The sequence below is a fragment of the Theobroma cacao genome, chromosome 6 (genome assembly GCF_053813885.1).
Source record: "Theobroma cacao isolate CCN51 chromosome 6, ASM5381388v1, whole genome shotgun sequence".
Taxonomy (NCBI): Eukaryota; Viridiplantae; Streptophyta; class Magnoliopsida; order Malvales; family Malvaceae; genus Theobroma; species Theobroma cacao.
In genome coordinates this window covers 11,494,319-11,512,332 of record NC_142644.1, presented here as the reverse complement: position 1 = coordinate 11,512,332, position 18,014 = coordinate 11,494,319, and the positions used below count along the sequence as shown (strand labels likewise).

Genomic DNA, 18,014 nt, shown 5'->3' with positions numbered 1-18,014 from the left:
TTTAAGAGAATAGAAACTATTTTAGATAAAAAACAATCAAAATAAAATTTTCACCACACAAGGGTACTTTGGTTATTTTTACCCAAAAATTTCGAAACCTGATAAAAATACAACATATGGTAGAAAGATATCCATTTCCGAACAAAAATAAATTTTTGTAATCTAAATCATCCATTTGGAATGAAAAGTTGGCTAATTAGACTAAATAAAAATATTCGATAATATATTCTATTTTCTTATAAAACAATTTTTATAGAACTATGCATAAATAATTTTTGTAGCGTAAGAACAAAATAAATTCATACACATAGTGATACAGTAAACCAAGTATTCAAAATTATCCTACAGTGGCATATGGACCCCGAGATAACCAAAAGTGTGCAAGAATGTAGACCTACGATTTCTCAGGAAGTAAGTCCAAAGAAATCCTTGATGAAATCGACTGCCTACAGACTATCCTAAACCTGAAATGGTTAAAAAAAAAGGGTGAGTTTTCATAAACTCAGTGAGTAAAAAAAGTCCGTCATTAACTTCTAAAGCCGAGTAAATGGAGACAGTTAACTTTTCATCATACCATAATCCATAACATTTTGTACTTGTTTCAAATCATATAAAACAACACATTTTATTATAATACACATCACGACTTATGATTTTCTTAAAAACTTGGCTAGTGCCAAAAATCATACTCGGTGATACCTTGGCCGAGGCATTCAACCGAGTCCGCCAAGGTTATTAAGTTAACAACTCCGCATAAAAACATAGTTTAGCCATCCCTTGGCGTTGGCAGAGTTCATCCTCAAGTGGTGGTTTGGCATGAAGTGAACTCTATCGTACCTTAGGAGATATCCTTCGTGCCTCTCATAGTAAGGTAAATATAACGGGGTTTACCGTGACCCTCTAATAGGCTGGTCCACGAAAACCCGCCTACTGCAGTGGCTAATTAAATAATCCACTAATCAATAAAATTTTGATAGCATAACGTGGCTAACATAATACTACCCAGCCTGTCAAAGGAAAACAAACAGTATATATATTTCATAAACCAAAAACCCAGCCACATATGTCATCATGTATCAGTTCATAAATCATCAATTCCAAACATAGGTACGTAAACTTAAATATATAGGCAACATCAAAGGTTGGTCTCCACATACTCACATTTTCAAAAACATTATTGAATTGTAAAATAAGTCATAAACCTTATTCCTTAAATCGATTATTAGTCATAAAACATAAAATTCATTTAGGTTCAATATTCTTAAAATCATAAAAACGATTGTAAAAATACTCTAGATAGATAAGATGAATAGTGGTTACTCACTTTGACGGGAATTTACAACACTCCTAGTCTTGATCCTCAGGTGCAATACTTTTGCCCTTATCTGAGGGCTCACCACCTATACATAATGTGCAACAGGAAATTTAATATACTTATGCTAAATTGTCACAAAACTATTCTATGTTCTATATGAATGCATGCAATGAAATGGGAGGTGTTCGGCCTATTGCGCACTATACACTATTTAATTAGTCTAAACGTCCCATTCGATTCCAATTAATTTATTGCACTTCTAGTACTTCCCAAAATTTCACACACTTCAATTTATTGCACTTCCAGTACTTCCCAAAAATCTATTCTAAGTGCAATTACCAAAATATCCCTCATTATTATGCAAATTGCTAACTAATGGGAGTAAAATTTTTCGGTACCCATTTTCGATTTTCGGTATTCCTAAGCACCAAATGCAATCTAAAGGGCATGAAAAACAACCAAATTCATCATCAAACCTCACCCATAAAATTCGGCCAAGATAGGTTCTATAATGGGCATGTGGATTTCTTGCTTAATTTTCAAACTAAATGTTACTAAACACCTAAAAACACTAAGTTACCTTGAAATTCAACTAAATTCATCACCAACTTTCTCTCTCTAAATTTGGCCAGCATATTGCCCCTCATGAAAACTTGAATTTAATTCATGGAAAATGGAAAAGAATGCATGGGCAAGATGAATTTCAAGCTTAAGATTAAAAATCTTACCTTTAATCACCAATTTCTTGAAAATTCAACAAATTTTCCTTAGTTTTTCCTCCCTAGGGTTTTTCTTTTCTTTTCTTCTCTTTTCTGCAGGTGCTGGTCGGCCTTCAAATTCTGAGTGGAAGAGTATGGGCTGGTTTTAAATGGCAATATAAAAATATTTAATTTTTGACACATGTCACCTTTTTATTGGTCCACTTGTTTTAACTTAATTTTTAAGCCTTTTCTCACCACCACAAATGCTCTAATACTTATCCATAGCATAAAATAATAATAGGTAAAATTCTAGAGCTTGACAAATGTCATGGTGGTGTAAAATCGTAAAATTCTAATTTTGCCCTTGTGGACCCTAAAAATGACATTTTTGCCCTTATGCTCGAAGTTGAAATTTTTCACTTCTCAATCTCAAATTATACTCCAATTGGTCAAACTTGATCAAAATTTTCATCCAACTTTCCAAATTTACCCTCGAGTGGCAAAATTACCATTTTGCCCCTATGGTATGAAAATTCCTAATTGACTCCAATTTAATCCTTGAACTCCAAATCACCATATTAAAGTCATTCTGAGGTTTTAAAATTCTCAATTTCATCTTAAAATTCCTATTTGAACTAGTTCGAGGCTTTAAATTAACTTAGTTGCATAACTAGTTACGATACCGATTATTTAATTATTTCTAAGGCATTATAACATGCAGATGTGTCATCAAGTATATGGATGTTATGATGAGTATATAATGGAGTAGGGCTTGAAAAGTTTTTGGCGTCGTTGCCGGGGAATTGTTTGTAGACTTTTTACTAATACTAATACTAATATCAAGCAATTTGGTCTTATTTCAAAATTTATTTTTCTTGTTTTAATTTTAGATTTTGTCTGCTTGCAAATATCCTTGGTCATTGTATGCAAAGAAGAGACAACTTGAATCTTATTCCTTTTGATCCAGAGATAGAAAGAAATTTTAGAAGACATCAAAGGGAGAAATTGCAAGTTGTAGCTTTAAATCAGACAATGGCCGAGGATAACATTAATAATGGTAATAATGCCATTAATGTGGTTCCCAAAGCAAATAGAGCATTGCGGGATTATGCAGTTCCTCTATTGCAAGGTTTGCACCAAAGCATCAAGAGACCTTCCATCAATGTGAATAATTTTGAAATTAATCCAGCTTACATTCAAATGATCCAGTCTTTAGTCCAATTTAGTGGGTTACTCAGCGATGATCCTAATGCTCATTTGGTAAATTTCTTGGAGATTTGCGATACCTTTAAATACAATGGTGTAACTGACGATGCTATTAGATTGAGACTGTTTCCATTCTCTCTACGGGATAAAGCAAAAAGTTGGCTTAATTCACTGCCCAATAAGTCTATCACTACATGGGAGGACTTGGCTCAAAAGTTTCTCGCAAAGTTCTTTTCGCTTGTAAAAACTGGAAAGTTGAGGAACGACATCACCTCATTCACACAATTTGATGGTGAGTCCTTGTATGAAGCTTGGGAGAGGTTTAAAGAACTATTGCGAAGATGTCCACATCATGGGATTCCTGATTGGTTGCAAGTTCAAACATTCTATAATGGGTTGGTTGGGTCAATTAAAACCACAATTCATGCTACTACTAAAGGGGCATTGATGAGTAAGAATGTTGCAGATGCTTATAATTTGTTGGAAGAGATGGCTTCAAATAATTATCAATGGCCTTTAGAAAGGTCGAGTTCGAGAAAAGCTGTTGGAGCCTATGAAATTGATACAATTGGCAACTTAGCTACGCAAGTGGCTGCATTGTCCAAGAAAATTGACACATTGGGAGTCCATGCAGTTCAAAATTCCTGTGTAATTGGTGAGATGTGTGGAGATGGCCATTCAAGTGATCAATGTTCATACAATTCTGCATCAGTCTAATTTGTGGGGAACTTCAACAAGCAGCAGAATGACCCATACTCTAATGCATACAATCCTGGTTGGAGAAACCACCCCAACGTTTCATGGAACAACAATGCAAGGCCTTCCAATTCAAACCTCAATATGCCTCCTGGTTTTCAACAACAATCTAGACCACTAATTCCTGAAAAGAAGTCCCAAGTGGAAGAACTTATCTTGCAATATATGTCCAAGACTGATGCCATAATTCAGAGTTATGGAGCCTCCTTGAGAAATCTTGAGACCCAAATGGGACAGCTTGCAAACTCCATTAATAGTAGACCCCAAGGTGCCTTACTAAGTGATACACAAGTCAATCCCAAAGGTAAGGAACATTGTAATGAAATTACCTTTAGGAGTGGCAAAGAAGTTGAAGGGGTGAATGGAAAATCAATTGAATCTTTAAAGGAGCATGTAGATGATGATAAGGCAATTGTTGAGAAAGAAGTTGAAGTGGAAAAGATAGATAATGGGCAAGTTAAAAATCAAGGGAATTCTGAAGCAAATTATCCTCCACCACCATTCCTACAAAGGTTGAAAAAGCAAAAGTTTGATAAACAGTTTGAGAAATTTCTCAATGCCTTCAAGAAGCTTCACATAAATATCCCTTTTGATAAAGCTTTGGAAACATGCCAAATTATGTTAAATTCCTGAAAGACATCTTAACTAAGAAGAGGAAACTAGAAGATTTTGAAACAGTGGCATTTATTGAGGAGTGTAGCGCAATAATTCAGAACAAGCTTGTCAAACCCTGTTCTATAAAATAATTACGACGTCATTTACATGCTCAATAGAATGTTTGCAGATTTAGAAAGTTCGAGGAATCGTTAAAAGACGATATTGCCCCTAATGGTACCATTGAGTCGATTAAGCCTCGAACTAGTTCAAATAGGAATTTTAAGGTGAAATTAAGAGTTTTACAATTCATGGATGACTCAAAATGGTAATTCGGAGTTCGAGGATCAATTTGGAGTCAAACCAAAATTTTCACAATCCAGGGGTAAAATGGTCATTTGCCACTTAGGGACAAAATGAAAATTTTTAGAAAAGATTTATTTTTGGTCCATTTGACTTATTGGAGTATGATTTAAGTATTGGAGTATGATTTGAAGTTTAGAAGTGAAAAATTTTAATTCCGGTATAATTTGGAGTATAAGGGTGAAATGGTAATTTTGCCACCTCGAGGGCAAATCGGTAAATTTTCACCCCCAACACTTGTCAAGACCAAGGGATTTTATTCATCATGGAAATGGATAAACATGAGAAATGTGTGGTGGAGAATTAAAGAATTAAAAGTTAAATATTTAAAATTTGAGCCAATAAAGCAATGCCATGTGTCATGTTTTTATTATTTTATCATTTCTTTATAAAAAGACAAAAAAATCAGCCCATTTCTCCCATAGTGATCAGCCAAACCAGAAGAGAAGAGAAACCAAGGAAGAACAAACCCTAGGTGGGAAAAATCAAAGAGAAAGTGTTGGAATTCAAGGATTTGATCAAGCAAAGGTAAAATTTCTTTGATTTTGCTAGTGATTTACCTTACCCATCCATTTTTTCTTAATTTCCATGGTTAAATTACATGTTTTCATGATGAAATTATGGCTGGTCAAAATGGGTATGGAGAGAGAAGGATGTTGGAATTGTTTGATTTTAAGTTATGTTGGTGTTTAGAGTTAGTTAAACATGTTTAGAAACAAAACAACAAGAAAATAATCCATTTTCCCCATGAACCTTCAATGGCCGAAAGTTCCAAGAAGAAAAGTGAAGATAAATTTGCCTAATTGTGTGTTAATTAGTTGTGCTTGGTGAATTGAGGGATTGGAAAAGAAATGGAGAAAGTTGGAGTGAAATTGGACGCATTGGCCAATTTATTGGATGAAAAATCGACTTAGGTCAATACCGGGTCTAGATGGCTACCTGTGCATTTTTCATTTCATATCATGCATATATATCGAGCCTGAAATAGCTTACAACTGTTAGACACAATTTAATTGAAATATGTGCCATGGATTATGGCTAGGTGGTGAGCCATTAGATAAGGGTAAAGGACTGTACCCGCGGACTGAAAATAAGAGTATATCGACTCCTAGAACAGTGAGTAAACTTACTATCGTCTTAATTATCTAGAGTAGATTTATTTAATTGTGTGATTTTATGAAAAAATGGTTTAATTGGAAAATTATTGTGTTTTATGGGAAAATGAGATTTTATAAAATAATTTTATAAAATTTTTGAAAATTTAATAATGATTTCAAAAATAGAGTAATTGGAGACATATACTATGATTGTGTTGTTTATCCATGATTTTCATTAAATGGCTTATGATAAATGTGGGTATGACCGGTTATTTTTATGATTTAAAGAATATGTGAACTGCTTTGATTTGCCTTGAATGTGTTAAGTGAGCCATGTCATACTATTGTGATTTTATTGGTTGGTGGATTATAAAGTGGGCACTACAGTGACGGGGGTTCCGTGGGCTAGCCTAATTAGAGGGGCACGGTTCCCAATTATTGAGCTTACCTCGATTGGAGAGGCGCGTAGGATAACTCCCGAAGTAGGATTTGAGTACACTTCACGCTGCCTACCACGTGAAATTGGGACTCAGCCAAAGCCGAGGAACAGCTGTGTTGTCAGAGGTGAAATGTGTTTGTGTATGTGATAATAAATAGCCTTGGCGGTCTCGGTAAGATGCCTTCGCGGGGTAACCCCGAGAATGAATTTTTGGCAAGGGCCAAGTTTTTGAAAAGTGCATAAGCCATGTTGAGTAATTGGATGAAATCCAATTATTTATATGGGTTGGGATGAATCATTTTAATTGTCTCCTATTACACGGCTTTAGATTATTTTGATGATGTCTATCTACTCACTGGGATTTTATAATCTCACCCCTTCTTCTTATCCATTTTTCAGGCTCAGGACAATTTGTTGATAGTTGATTAAGGCGAAAATTAATCTCGGAGTTGCATCTTAGAAAGTAAGGGTTCGTAACCCTATATTTTCTTAGTCAGTTGGGGGCCCACGTGCCACTGTAAAAGAAATTTTATTCTTCAGTTATTTAATTTAAAATATGTATGAATATATTTAGCTTTTACACCATGTTTTTGGCGAGTTTCGATATTTTCAAAGAAAAATGACGAAAATGCCCTTATGAGCCAGAAAGTAATATTTTATTGTTTTGATTTGGAAATGGCTTATATTTTTTTTGAAATGTGAGATTTAATAACTGTCGCTCACTGGGGAGATGCAGTAGCTAATGCTAAGCCTTGCGGAGTTTCGATCGGCATTCGGGATAATGAGTGCCTATTGGGACGTCGTGGTGGTTGTCACGAGCTCGATGGGAGTTTCGGGTCGTGACAATTTTATTGGTATCAGAGCAAAAGGTCAGGAAAGGCTCTATTCTTGGGAACTCTCACATATGATATGTGGCGAAGTATGGCTCTCCACCGAAGAGCTTGGTCAGGAAAGGCTGAGTGCTCTGATAGGTACCATAGAATGCCACCATGCCTTGAGGGGTGGGCAGAATTTTATTGGTATCAGAGCTTTTGGTTAACAAAGCATGGTTTTAAAGTTTTTGGTTTTTATAGTTATTTTAAGAATTCACACTGACACTGCATGGCCTCGGGTTGAGTTAAACTAGGTTAAGTTAAGTTGGGTTAGGTAAAGTTGCATGTATGTAGAGTCTGAGGTTACCTAAACTTGCCTCGTTTCCTTTTTAGATTATCATGCCTCTTCGACGTGAGCGCCCACTCCCTACTAGATCAGCTAAGAGGGGCAGAGGTCATCTTAGGTAGGGTCAGCCAGACCTTAGAGGAGAGGAATCGACTACGTCCCCTTTTCGAGCGGCACTTGCTGCTGAACCGGTCTAGATTCCTCCGCCACCTACTGGCATTCTTCCCATGTCTCCTGAGGTAATTCAGGCAATGGCAGCCTTCTTTACTGCAATGTCTAGTCAGGCTCGGACTAGTCAGGTCCCACCTGTAGTGCCACCAGTTACTCCTTTAGTTCCATTGGCACATGATGTCTCTATTTCTAAAAAGCTGAAGGAGGCTAGACAACTGGGTTGCGTGTCCTTTGTGGGTGAGTTGGACGCCATCGCAGCAAAGGACTGGATTAATCAGGTTTCGGAGACACTCTTCGATATGAGATTGGAGGATGAGATGAAGCTGATAGTTGCTATGAGGTTATTGGAGAAGAAGAGAGAATTTCTGAGTCTGAAGCAGGAGAATTTAACTGTAGAGGAGTATGAGACTCAATTTAACGAGCTATTGTCTTATGTGCTTGATTTAGTAAGGACTGAATAGGATCAGGCCGATTATTTCGAGGAAGGGCTCCGCAATGAGATAAGAGAGCGAATGACTATGACAGGTAGGGAGCCCTATAAAGAGGTAGTACAAATGGCCTTAAGGGTTGAGAAGCTCGCAAATAAAAATAGGAGAATGCGAGCTGAGTTGGCAAAGAGGAAAAATCCGAATATGTCCTCCAGTCAGCCACTAAAAAGGGGCAAAGGCTCATTTGTTTCAGGGAGTGCTCCTTCTGTTTCGGTAACATCCTCCCGACCATCATTTTCACAAATGCAGCAAAGGCCTCCGAGATTTAGCGGATCTGTAGTGACTACTTTTGAAAAGAGTTTTGGAGGTTCTGACAGATGCAGAGAATGTGGAAGATTTCATGGCGGGGTATGTTGGGGGCCTTTGCGATGTTTTCATTGTGGCCAGACTGGTCACTTTAAAACTAATTGTCCACGGTTAGGACAGGCCACTATAGCTGCTCTATCTTCATCAGCTCATACGGACTTGTAGATGAGAGATTCCTCTGGACCACAACCGAGGCAGGGAGTAGCTATCCGGCCTGATGTGGAGAGTAGCACCCCAGTATACCCACCTTCCAGACCACAGACGCGTGCGTCAACAAAGTTTTTGCGGTAATGGAAGATGAAGCACGATTCTAACCTAGAGAAAGTGAATGAAAAGTTAGGTGGGAATGTAAGATAATGATAAGAGATCTAAAACTAAGTGCTGAGAGTGTAAATAAAGCTTTTAAGAATAATATATAAATTAGTTTATGTAGAATATTGCTATGGAATTTTCTTAATGTATTGTGGAAATTGGAGTTCAAAAATGCATAAGACATGAAAGATGAATCTTTGAGGCATTGATGAGAATGAAAGTGCAACCCCACATGTGTAAGGATTAGTACTATGGGTAACTAAAGTGAAGAATGATCCTGAGTGGTTCAAGATTTAAATTTCATGTATGATGAGTGATGTAGGTAGAGCAACGAAAAGAACATCTCAATAGTTAAAGGATTGTGGAAGACTGCTCAAACGAAGGAGATGACATGAGATGTTGAACATTGGATAAAAGCTAATACCCCTATCTTTTCTTGGAGTTCGATAAGTGAAATTTTGATGACAAAATTTTATTTTAAAGGGGGTAGTGTTGTCGAACCTTGTTCTATAAAATAATTACGACGTCATTTACATGCTCAATAGAATGTTTGCAAATTTAGAAAGTTCAAGGAATCGTTAAAAGACGATATTGCTCATAATGGTACCATTGAGTCGATTAAGCCTCGAACTAGTTCAAATAGGAATTTTAAGGTGAAATTAAGAGTTTCACAGTTCATGGATGACTCAAAATGGTAATTCGGAGTTCGAGGATCAATTTGGAGTCAAACCGAAATTTTCACTATCCAGGGGTAAAATGGTCATTTGCCACTTAGGGACAAAATGAGAATTTTTAGAAAAGATTTTTTTTTGATCCCTTTGACTTATTGGAGTATGATTTGAAGTTTAGAAGTGAAAAATTTTAATTCCGGTATAATTTGGAGTATAAGGGTGAAATGGTAATTTTGCCACCCCGAGGGCAAATTGATAAATTTTCACCCCCGACACTTGTCAAGACCAAGGGATTTTATTCATCATGGAAATGGATAAACATGATAAATGTGTGGTGGAGAATTAAAGAATTAAAAGTTAAATATTTAAAATTTGAGCCAATAAGGAAATGCCATGTGTCATGTTTTCATTATTTTATTATTTCTTTATAAAAAGACAAAAAAATCAGCCCATTTCTCCCATAGTGATCAGCCAAACCAGAAGAGAAGAGAAACCAAGGAAGAACAAACCCTAGGTGGGAAAAATCAAAGAGAAAGTGTTGGAATTCAAGGATTTGATCAAGCAAAGGTAAAATTTCTTTGATTTTGCTAGTGATTTACCTTACCCATGCATTTTTCCTTAATTTCCATGGTTAAATTACATGTTTTCATGATGAAATTATGGCTGGTCAAAATGGGTATGGAGAGAGAAAGATGTTGGAATTGTTTGATTTTGAGTTATGTTGGTGTTTAGAGTTAGTTAAACATATTTAGAAACAAAACAACAAGAAAAGAATCCATTTTCCCCATGAACCTTCAATGGCCGAAAGTTCCAAGAAGAAAAGTGAAGATAAATTTGCCTAATTGTGTGCTAATTAGTTGTGCTTGGTGAATTAAGGGATTGGAAAAGAAATGGAGAAAATTGGAGTGAAATTGGACGCATTGGCCAATTTATTGGATGAAAAATCGACTTAGGTTAATACCGGGTCTAGATGGCTACCTGTGCATTTTTCATTTCATATCATGCATATATATCGAGCCTGAAATAGCTTATGACTATTAGACACAATTTAATTGAAATATGTGCCATGGATTATGGCTAGGTGGTGAGCCATTAGATACGGGTAAAGGACTGTACCCGTGGACTGAAAATAGGAGTATATCGATTCCTAGAACAGTGAGTAAACTTACTATCGTCTTAATTATCTAGAGTAGATTTATTTAATTGTGTGATTTTATGAAAAAATGGTTTAATTGGAAAATTATTGTGTTTTATGGGAAAATGAGATTTTATAAAATAATTTTATAAAATTTTTGAAAATTTAATAATGATTTCAAAAATAGAGTAATTGGAGACCTATACTATGATTGTGTTGTTTATCCATGATTTTCATTAAATGGCTTATGATAAATGTGGGTATGATTTGTTATTTTTATGATTTAAAGAATATGTGAACTGCTTTGATTTGCCTTGAATGTGTTAAGTGAGCCATGTCATACTATTATGATTTTATTGGTTGGTGGATTATAAAGTGGGCACTGTAGTGACGGGGGTTCCGTGGGCTAGCCTAATTAGAGGGGCACGGTTCCCAATTATTGAGCTTACCTCGATTGGAGAGTCGCGTAGGATAACTCCCGAGGTAGGATTTGAGTACACTTCACGCTAGCCACCACGTGAAACTGGGACTCAGCCAACGCTGAGGAACGGCTGTGTTGTCAGAGGTGAAATGTGTTTGTGTATGTGACATAAATAGCCTTGGTGGTCTCGGTAAGATGCCTTCGCGTGGTATCCCCGAGAATGGATTTTTCGCAAGGGCCAAGTTTTTGAAAAGTGCATAAGCCATGTTGAGTAATTGGATGAAATCCAATTATTTATATGGGTTGGGATGAATTATTTTAATTGTCTCCTATTACTCGACTTTAGATTATTTTGATGATGTCTATCTACTCACTGGGATTTTATAATCTCACCCCTTCTTCTTATCCATTTTTCAGGCTCAGGACAATTTGTTGATAGTTGATTAAGACGAGAATTAATCTCGGAGTTGCATCTTAGAAAGTAAGGGTTCGAAACCCTACATTTTCTTAGTCAGTTGGGGGCCCACGTGTCACTGTAAAAGAAATTTTATTCTTCAGTTATTTAATTTAAAATATGTATGAATATATTTAGCTTTTACACCATGTTTTTGGCGAGTTTCTGTATTTTTGAAGAAAAATGACGAAAATGCCCCTATGAGCCAGAAAGTAATATTTTATTGTTTTGATTTGGAAATGACTTATGATTTTTTTTGGAATGTGAGATTTAATAATTGTCGCTCACTGAGGAGATGCAGAAGCTGATGCTAAGCCTTGCGGGGTTTCGATCAGCATTCGAGGTAATGAGTGCCTATCGGGACGTCGCGGCTGTTGTCACAAGCTCGATGGGAGTTCCCGGTCGTGACAAAGCTTTCTCCAAAACTTAAAGATCCAGGGAGTTTTTCTATACCTTGTACTATTGGTAGATTCAAATTTACTAAAGCTCTATGTGATTTAGGTGCAGGTGTTTCAATCATGCCTTTGTCAATTGCTGAGAAAATTAGACTTAATGAGATACAACCTTCCACAGTTTCTTTGCAATTAGCAGATAGAATAATCAAGTATCTTGTTGGGATTATTGGGGATGTATTGGTTAAAGTTGGGCATCTTTACATTCAGGTGGACTTCATTGTGCTTGAGATGGAAGAAGATCAAGAAATTTCTTTAATCTTGGGATGACCATTCTTGGCTACCGCAGGCGCAATAATTGATCTGAAGGAAGGCAAGATAACTTTTAAAGTTGGAGAAGAGGTAGTTGAGTTTAATATTTTCAATGCAAATAAACATCCTAGCTCTACAAATTGTTGCTATAGAATGGAGCTAATTGATGAAGGAAAAGGTGAACCTAATTCTCCACCTATAAGTGAGCAAGCACCAATCTTTGAGTTTAAGCCACCACCTCCACCTGTGAGAGCTGAGCAATCACCAACGGAGCATCCTCCACCACCATCTAATTGTCCTTTCGAGATTCGACAACAAGTAATGCTGCTTTCTAGATCATACTTCAAGCTTTTTCCATGGAAACGTAAAGAAAGATGGTGGGGTCCTTTCAAAGTAGTAAAGGCTTATCCTTGTGGAATAATTGAGATTTATAGTGAGGATACAAGAATAACCATGGTTAATGGGATGAGCCTTAGACCATATTTTGAGGATGAAGAACTGGAAAAAGGGGGCACTATAGTCAAGCTAGTGACTATAAACAAGCGCTTCTTGGGAGGCAACCCAAGTTTCTAAACTTTACTTATTTTAGTTTTTTTTTAATTTAGTTAAAATTTATTTCTTTTGATTTATTAATTTTTTTTATGTTTCCTTTTGCAAGTAATTGGTAAAAAAAAAAAAAATCAACACTGCAGCATGAAACAGCATGTTTTAGCATCGTGGCCCTCAAAGGGAGGGTCGCGGCGCTGGACAAAGCAACAATTAGTCGCTGAAACAGAATGTTTTAATGCCGCGACGCTGAACAAACAACGATTTGTAGAAAGGTTGAGTGCCGCGGCCCTCAACCTTGAGAGCCACGAAGCTCAAACCCGAAGCGTAAAGCTTCGGGTGAAAAAAATTTTTGGGCGCTGCGGCCCTTTGAAAATTTTTTATTTATTTTTTTATTTATATTTTCTTTTTCTTTTTCTTTTCTTCTTTTGTCACTCTTCTTCTTCTTTGACTACCATCCCTACTCCCATTATTCCTTTTCTTGCCAATCTCTTGCCTTCCTCTATCTTCTTTTTTTCACTCCAAATTTTTGCATTTTCTTTCTACTTGGATTATTTTTATTTTTATTTTTCTTAGAAATCCTGCACTCCTAAGGTAAGTACTCCTCCAAACACTTTGTTTTCAATTATGTTGTGTAGAGAAAGGTTGCAGTTGATGTTAATGGCCAACTTTATAATTTTTAAACCTTGAATAAGTCAATTGTGCATGTTTGTTAATGAGTTTTTTAGACTTTCTCATGATTAATGCTTAGAGTGCTGAAAATTTTGAAGATTAGTGCCAATTTCTTGTTACCCATATAATGGATTCATGAACTTTTCATTTGCTGCATATATAATTGATGAATGCTGTGTTGCTAAGAAAAGATGATGGGTGGTAATAATGCGGAGAACATGCAAACTACAACTTCAGAGTAGGGGAGTGTTCTTGTCCTTTTTCTTTTATTTTCTTTTATCACATTGAGGACAATGTTCATTTCAAGTTTGGGGGAGTGGTTTAGAATTTTGTTAGTTTATTTTTTTAGTAGCTTTGTTTTAAGATATGTCTTGTATATTTATTTATATTTTGCATGTTTTCTTGTGTTTCAAAAAAAAATTGAGATAGTTATACATCATTCATGATTGTCCCAATGCTAGGATGATATTTTAATTATCTTTTGATTCTTAGCTTTTGGGAAGCATATAGTTATGATTTAATTTTATGTGATATTCTTGTGTTAGCTTTATTTTAGAATGTGACTTAAAACAACTTGAGCACTATACTCTTTTACTTAGAATTTTGGTGTGATTTAGAGAATTTTATGTTGAAAAAAAAAGGTATAGTGAAGTCAAGAATTCTAGAATTTGTTTGATTTTCTCTCGAGGTGAAATCTTAGAGAACACTTAGGATAGGAAGTGATTTAGGCCATCTTTAGATCGTTTGAGCCTTTTTGAGCCTACCTTGTTATATTTATCCTTAGTCACCCTTTTTGAGCCTAATTTACCTTTTCTTTGTAATTACACAGTTATATTAGCCTTGGCCTGTTTATTTAATCCCAGCAATTTGAACCTTTCACCCTCTAAGTATTTTAATCTTTCTAAAGAATGGTTTGAGCTTAAAGATAAATTGAGGGAGAAAGGTGTGAAAAAAAAAAAAAGTGATGGTTGTTAGCAAAATTACCCCTAGTTTATAATTGTCAAAAAAATAAGTTTGGGGGTTAAAAAAAAAGATGAAGAAAGAAAAAAAGAAGAAAAGAAAAGAAATAAAGTGTTATGTACAAAGGAAAGTTTACTTCAAGTTTAGGGGTGCCATATAAAAAAAAACATTGACCTCTTTATGTGTTCTAGATTGATTAAGACCTATTGATCCTTGAATAAGTGTTAATCTACATTAGTGGAGAGTGAGATGAAAAGCAAACCTATGGGATCATAGTACTAATCTATGCTTAGAATTGGCATAAACTAATCCAAATTGCATGATATTCTTTGTAACAGAGCATTCACACACACATAAATCCATTCGAAAAATAAGTTTTCACTTGAATTGATGCATGAATTTAAGGATTAGCTATATGTTACCTTAAGTTGGAATTGGAGTTAATTTCTGAGAAAAAAATTGAGAAATCATGATTTCGTACTTCTATCACTTGTTCAGGAATTTTTTATCTTTATTTTTTTTGTAATTTGCTTTTGCTCGAGGACTAGCAAAATCTTAAGTTTGGGGGTGTGATAATTCTATTTTATAAAATTATTTTATTCCAATTTTGTTATTAAATATTAGCTAAGTCCTCAATTTTTAATTATAATTTACTTATTTTTAGTTGTTTTTATAATTAGGTTACTTTTAAGTTAGTTATTTTAATTTTATGTTATTCATTTTAATTTGGTCATGATTTATTAGTTTTTATATTTCTTTTGTAGGATTAAAAGTGATCGGGCTTAATTTTGGAAAGTAAGGTGTTGGAAGACCCAGAATCTGCTTGCATATGTTTCGGTATTTTGACCATATCTCGAGCTACAGAACTTCAAATGATGCAATTCTTAGACCATTGGAAAGCTAAGAGACAGAGATACAACTTTTATGAGATCACTTTTCCCAGTTCTACCTTAAAGATGGAGAAAATTGCATCAAAAAATGGCTGGACGTACTGTGCCAGGAATGAAAATTTGTAAAGACTGATAGTTGATTTTTGGGCCTTTTATTACACTCTTAAGCCCATTTAAACCCTAGGTCAGCTTAAGGAACTTTAGGTTCAGTTTATTAGTATAAATAGGATATATTTAGCAACATTAAAAAAGAACTTTGGAGAGACTCAAGAAGTTACAAGTTGAGGCTGAAACTTGGAGATCAAGGCGAAAAATATTGTTTTGTTTTCTTCCTTAGCTTTTATCTTTCTCAATACTTTCAATGGTTGAATTTTATACAATGTTATTTATTTTGCAATTATGAGTAGCTAATTTTCTTTTTCTAGGATTGCAATTGAACTCACATGTAGTCTAAGTTTTTAATCTCTTTCTTACTTATTTTTAATGGGATTTGAATTATTTATTCCAATTTGTTCTTAATGCTTTTAATTGCTTGGCCTCCAATTAAATTGATCTAGGAACCTAAACAAACTTGGAAAAGGGAGTTTAGAGTAAACTAAAATTGGGATAGCATATGATCATATTAATTGATTTGCGTATAGGATAGGGATATACCTATAGGCCATATGTAGCCAGATTAGAGCTTGCACTTAATGAGTCTGTTTTAATTTCAATTCACATAGGGATATAGTGTTTTGGTTAAAATAGATATTTTTATAAGATAAGTCGGAAGACCCTTATAAATAATTTAAGACTCTAGGTTAGCAATTCAACCCATTAAAATAAGTTAAGGAAGAGAGGTAAGATTTAGATGAAGTGTGAGGGATATTGTAATCCTAGGTTTATTGATTGGATATTTTCTCAAGTTATTATTTTGATTTTTCTTGTTGGTTTTAATTTTAGTTTAAATTAATTATTTAATTTTGATTATTTGGATAAGATTTAATTGTTCTAATTTTGTACTTAGTAAAGTTTTAGATCAATTCCCTGTGGGATCGATACCCTACTTGCTAATATACTATCTATTCGATACGTATACTTGCGTAGTAGGATTTTAACTGACAAGACTCTATTAAGAATATAAGCTGTTGTATTTACTGCCTCAGCCCAAAGATATTTATGTAGGTTGTTCTCACATAGCATAGTCCTAGCCATTTCTTTTAGGGTTTTATTTTTCCTCTCTACAACTCCATTTTGCTGGGGTGTTCTAAGTGTAGAAAAATTGTAATCCAACCCCTTTTCATTGCAAAATTTTTCAAACTCATCATTTTCAAATTCTTCTCCATGATCACTCCTTATGCTAACTATGGCTAGTTCTTTTTCATTTTCTACTTTCTTGCAATGACTTAAGAAGGCTGATAAGCATCATTCTTATGAGCAAGAAAATAAACCCAAGTATTTCTAGAATAGTCATCAACTATTACAAAGCCATAAGATTTTCCTCTTAAACTAGTTGTGCTTATTGGACCAAATAGATCAATATGAAGCAATTCAAGAGGTCTAGCTGTTGAAACAGTCTTCTTAGACTTGAAATATGTTCTAACTTGTTTTCCTAGTTGGCAAGCATCACATATTCTATAATTTTCAAATTTTAACTTCGGCAGTCCAGCAACAAGATTTTTCTTAATTAATTTTGACATGGTATGCAAGCTAACATGTTCTAATCTCCTATGCCATAGCCAACTATCATTTTCAGCATTTGCAACAAGACATACTTCACTATTTACTTCAAGATCTTCAAGAAAACCTACATACATATTTTTCAATCTTTTTCCTATAAATAGATTTTATTTGTACTCATATCTATTACTTCACACTTAGTTGAATTAAAACATACTTTAAATCCTTATCACATAATTGACTAATACTTAGTAAATTATGCTTTAAGCCTTTAACCAACAACACATGACTAATTTGAGTTTAGGAATTCTTACCAACCGTACTTATACCATGGATTCTTCCTTTAAAATCATCTCCAAAGGATACGGTTCCTCCATTTCTCTTATCCAGCTGAGCAAACAGCATTTCATGTCCTGTCATGTGTCGTGAACAACCACTATCCATGTACTAAGGCTGTTTCTTCTTGAGTTGAGCTCTTGAACATGTCTCCTTTAAGTCCAGCTCAACCTACAAAGCAGAATTTCAATTTTTCTTTATAGGTACCCATACTTTGATGGGTCCTTGAGTGTTAGTTACAACAAAAGATCCCTTAGGAACCCAAATTTTCTTAATTTTTTACACTTTTCTTTTCTTAAAATAGTCATGTGATAAATGACCAATTTTACTACAAATGTAGCATCTTAGTGATGCATTAGCAGAATCTTTCTTTTTGTACACATCTCTTTTTGGAAATTCATTTTTTAAGCTTTTAAGAGTTGTGTTTTCATCAAGAGTTATTTGCAAAGCTTCAGACTTGTTTTCCAGCTCTTGTTTTAAAACCTCAAAGTCTATTTTTGAGTGTTCTAACTCAATTTGCAAAATATTTCTTTGCATAAAAACAAAAGTAAACTCTTGTTTGATTTGATCCAAATCATTTTCAAGTAATGCAGTCTTTTTCTTTAATGATTTGTATTTTGAAAAAAGCTTTTCAAATTCATCGTAAAGGCATTCATACTC

The 18,014-nt window shown here is 34.8% G+C and overlaps 1 long non-coding RNA gene and 1 other non-coding gene across 2 annotated transcripts; both read right to left on the bottom strand.

The window, feature by feature from the left end:
• Positions 1–325: 325 nt before the first annotated feature.
• On the bottom strand, positions 326–17,456 carry LOC148762089 (uncharacterized). The gene is made up of 3 exons (XR_016027012.1): positions 17,333–17,456; positions 1,325–1,400; positions 326–464 (listed from the first exon to the last, which is right to left on the bottom strand). It is a non-coding gene; the product is annotated as an uncharacterized LOC148762089 (long non-coding RNA).
• On the bottom strand, positions 3,475–3,581 carry LOC148762090 (small nucleolar RNA R71). Its single transcript, XR_016027287.1, has one exon. It is a non-coding gene; the product is annotated as a small nucleolar RNA R71 (small nucleolar RNA).
• Positions 17,457–18,014: the final 558 nt, after the last annotated feature.